We start from the raw sequence: 4,837 nt of genomic DNA on the forward strand, positions 1-4,837 counted from the left end.
AAAAAAAAAAAAAAAGGTATTAAGAAAAGAATCACAAACTTTAACAAATTTACAAAGAAAAATGACAAATGAGCAAAGGTCTTGATGGTGACAACCTAGATAAAAATTGAAAAGGCAACTTCGGTGTAAAAAGAATAACCTTTTCTCATTATTCATGTTAATTTTGATAGCCAAAGTTGGCTTGTAAAACAAAAAAACGGGGAAGTTCCAATAATGAAAAGAGGATGTCAAGCAACAACAAAAAAAAAAAAAAGAAAAGAGAAAGATAAAAAGAGGACTTTTTTTCCTTTTGTCTTTAAATGTCAAATATTGAAATCTACACAGCAGTCCCCAATCTTTTTGGCACCAGGGACTGGTGCTCCTATGGGAATCTAACACCGATGATCTTAGGTGGAACTGAGGCTGTGATGCTAGCTCTGGGGAGTGGCTGCAAATACAGATGAAGCTTAGCTTGCTAGCCCACTGCTCACGTCCTGCTGTGCAGCCCAATTCGTAACAGGCCACAGATCGATACTGGTCTGCGGCCCAGGGGTTAGGGACCCCTGTTCTACCATGATGAAGTCCACAGAACCATCCTACCTTTGAGTCACTCTATACCCTTAACTCAGTCAGTTGACCCATGATCTGGGCCTCTCCTTCCTACGGTGCTCACAGAAAATCCCCACCCAGAGCTGGACAGTATGCTTCAATAATAGACAACATCTAATGTTTAATACTTTGTCAGAAACAGACATAGACATAGATAGATGTGTAGGGCAGTCAAGTCCTCAAGTTCTAGCAAAACAGACATGCATTCAAATTCGGCCTCTTTAGATGTGACCTCCAACAAACAAATCAACTCTAAGTCTCTGGTTTTCTTATCGACGATAACAAGTGTCTATCTCAAGGGTCCCCTGAGGATTATGTGAGATCAGATAAGTAATATTTGGCCCAGTGCCTGGTGCACAGTGGGTGCTCAGTCTCTGTTAACTATAATTATTATAAACATGGAGGGCACCGCAGACAACAAATAATTAATCTACTTTGTACCCACTCTAATAACTACTGTTTTCCAGGCACCTTCACCATAGGAAAAAAACTTCTGATAATCACTAATACGATCGTCTTAAGATCTAATCCTTTTAATGCAAAAACTACAGATGTGGAAAACAGATCATTCACTGCTAAGGGTGGAGTGGTGACAGGTCACTAGAAGGAGGTAGCAGAATGCAGGTGGTGGTAGAACTGCTCTGCATCCTGACTGAGATGGCTGTTACACAGTCAAAGCACTGGTCAAAACTCATGAAACTGTATGCCAAAGAGAAATCTTACCATATGTCAATTAAAAATATTTTTTAAACTGCAAAACAAAAATCCAACCTTTTCTAACTAGAGAATAAATCAAAATAATGACACGATTGAATTTCTAAATCCCCAAGATACTATAAATGCAAAATTCTATTTATTATCCTATAACTAACACAAAGCATATCCAATTTTAGTTACCAGTTCTGATTTATTCAAGCACAAAATGTCAATACCATAATAAACATGAGGCACTGCTTTTCTATAACAGATGCAAAAAGACTTTGGAAATGTACCTACATCAACACTAAATATGAGTGGTACTCACGATTTAGGTACAAAAGGGAGTTTTATGATATTTTAGCCTTGGCTGCATCGATCTCTACTTTGATGCCTAATGAGTAGGTTACTTAATGTGCATGAATTTTCAATTTCTAAAAAGTAATATATAAATAGTAGACTCTAAAGAATTAATAATGCTTAAAATAGCACCCGTGATACACCCAAAAAATATTAATTCAAAAATTGCACAGTGACAAAGGTAAAGTCCCAATACAAACACATTTTATCATTGTCACCTCCTGGTTTCACTCTATGTAGAGGTTTGGCTACCAAGTAATTAAGACTTTTTCCCCCCAATTCAAATAATCTGGAGAAGAACAAAGCAATGTGAAATGAACACTGAAAATGCCCTTCAACTGGTGAATGTGTAAACAAATTATAATATATCTATGCAATAGAATACTACTCAGCAATTAAAAAGCAATCAACTATTGACAGTTGCAAAAACAAAAATGGCTCATTTATGATAAGTGAAAGCAGCCAGATGCTTCTCCCTGCTGCACCCCTCCTCCAAAGAGATTTCATTTAGATAAAATCCTGGGAAATACAAACCTATCTAGAGTGACAGAAAGATTAGTGACTGCCTAGAAGATAGTGGCCCATGGAATTACAAGGGGCAAGATGAAACTTTTGGGGGTGAAAGATACATTATCTTGATTGTGATGGTTTCATGGTATATACATGTAAAACACATCAAACTGTACACTTTAAACGTGTGCAGTTTGTTGTACAACAATTACATCTCAATAAAAAGAAAAGGATCATTTAAAAAAATATCTTACTGGCCTAGTACAGGATACCTTGGAAATATTGTGGGTTTGGTTCCAGACCACTGTAATAAAGGAAGCATTGCAATAAAGCAAGTCATAATCTTTTTGCTGGTGGGGAGGAGGGGGGTCTTGCCTGCCATTTGTAAAAAATGCAACAACTGTGAAATGCAATAAAGCGAAGCTCAATAAAATGAAATATCCCTGTATGTGAAAACAGAAGCAATGAATATCACACTTAGGAAATACTTTTCTTCCTCATATTCACAGAACACAAGATGCCACAAAAATTTTGTTAAACCATGGCCCAAGGTTTTCTAAATCTTTGAGTTCAACATTTATTAAAAGTAAAAATATGCACACAGTTGTTGTCATAATAGAAGTTACATAACAACATACCAGACTGATAGATTCTCTTTAACTTTTGAGAATGCTAAATTGGCATCCTGACATCAAGGTGACCGGCAAAAGCACAGAAAAACGTGCCATATTGTCCACTGTATTTAAAACATGGAATAAATAACAATTGTGAACTGTTTAAGAAAGACAGTTTGCAAAGAGACCATCTTTATCTTTAGTCCATTCCACACCCTGAACAAGTGTTCCTTGCACTTTAGGGTGCACTTCTTGGGGAAGATTCTGATTCAGTGGGTCTTGGGATGGGGTATGAGACCAGTTCTTACAAGCTTCCAGGTGGTGCCAATGCAAGTTAGGGCCCTACCTAACTTGAATATTGGTTGTAAAATTAGCCAGTTGGCCTACAAATATGGTTATGTACAGGATCCAGGTAATGAGTTCCTAGTATAGGAGAAAAAAGCGTGTGTGGCGAGGGGGGAGGAAGGAGCAAGTAAATATTTTAATCGTTATTTGTATAGTACAGCAGTGCTAAGAACCACAAAATACAGGCATCGTTCATTTTATTGTACTTTGCTTTATTGCGCCTCACAGGTGTTGGTGTTTTGTTTTGTTTTTTAACAAATGGAAAACAAGACTCTCCCTCATCAAAAAGTATAATTCTGACTGGCTTTATTGCAACGCTTGCTTTTTTTGTGGTGGTCTAGAACAGAACTCGCAATGTCTCCAAGGTATGTCCATACTGTTACTTGCTCCCACCTAGCAGCTGTCAAGGTGACAATGTAAACTCCATGAGAGAAATTTTTAAAAAAATTTACTACAGCATCGTTATGGCCCTGCACACATTAGGTACTCAATAAATGTATTGATCAAATGAATAAATGAGAAGTATACACAAACACAACCTGTATTTATGTCACAACCCAAAAACGTCTGGGAAAGGGACTATATTTGTATATATGGGTATTTATACAAATAACTGACTCATTAATTGTATTCCATTTTGTCCTTTAACAAAAGCATTTTCCAGACCAATAGTTCCACTTTAAAGTCCAGGCTTCTCGCACCCTTATGTTTAAAATTTTTATCTCTTTGAAAACAATGAAAATAGGTGGAAGCACAGGGAGAAGGATTCAGAAAAGGCTCAAACATCAAAGGGGGAAAAAAAAACAAACAAACAGGGGAAGAGATGGGCAAACAGTTCGGTTCAAGCGAAGGAACATCTTAGCTTGTCAGGAGTTCCATGTTCTTACCTATGATGGTGGCAGGGTTTGGGTTCGGGCTTTTATTTGTTTTGTCCCTGTCCAGGGTCACTCGTGAAGTAGTACCTAGTTGTAGAAGCTCAGACTAAAGAGGAAGCAGGCTCTCAAGCCAACCTTCACAGTCTCTGGAGATACGGGCTTCGGGCTAGGGTCCCCCTTCCCAGGGTCTCCCCGCGCGCCGGGGAACGCTGCCCCGCCCAAACACAAAATGATCCAGGCTGCCTCGCTCTGGGCTTGAAGTCACAACCAGGACTTAAGATGTCAGCGAAATGTTAGCAGAGGGTCCTGGAGAGCGCGCGGAATGTGCCCGAAAGAAAAATGGCTCCGTTCACGATCTCGCGGCTTTTAAGAAGGGACCAATACAAAGCTGGCGGACGAGGCTGGCTGTTCAGAGCCTGTGAACGCAGGCAGTAGGATTGGCGGGTAACGAATCAAGGTTACCCACATTAAGAGATAGAAAAATAAAACACATTTCTGTGGCACAGAGTGCTTTTTGACACGTAAAATTACTAGCACAAGGATGCAAAGATTTCTTGGAATCTTTGATGGGGAAGATAATGAAAGAGACAGGTTTGAAAGTAAAGGTGGCTTTCACAATGCCAGATGAACTTTAAAATAGCCAGAAACATAATTTCCTCAAAAATTATTTGGAATGGTACAGGAAAATAAGCGTTTTGTCCTCGGACTAAAAAACAGAACTTGTGACCTTCCCCAACACCCACATACCAAGCACAGGACATAAGCAGCATAAGCGGGGCCAACTCGCACTGCGCAAGCCCCGCTTCCCACCCCGATCCAGAGAAATGGTTAATTAGTCCTTTACTCCTC

General features: G+C 39.1%; 1 protein-coding gene across 1 annotated transcript in view; it reads right to left on the reverse strand.

The window, feature by feature from the left end:
• SLX4IP (SLX4 interacting protein) overlaps positions 1 to 4,727 on the reverse strand; it is a 171,646-nt gene extending 166,919 nt beyond the window's left edge. Inside the window, exon 1 of the mRNA XM_015597034.2 lies at positions 4,001 to 4,727. The gene's annotated coding sequence lies outside the window, so the exon portion shown is untranslated. The remainder of the gene's footprint in view (positions 1 to 4,000) is intronic.
• Positions 4,728 to 4,837: the final 110 nt, after the last annotated feature.

This window comes from Pteropus alecto, unplaced genomic scaffold, assembly GCF_000325575.1.
Source record: "Pteropus alecto unplaced genomic scaffold, ASM32557v1 scaffold45, whole genome shotgun sequence".
Lineage (NCBI taxonomy): Eukaryota > Metazoa > Chordata > Mammalia > Chiroptera > Pteropodidae > Pteropus > Pteropus alecto.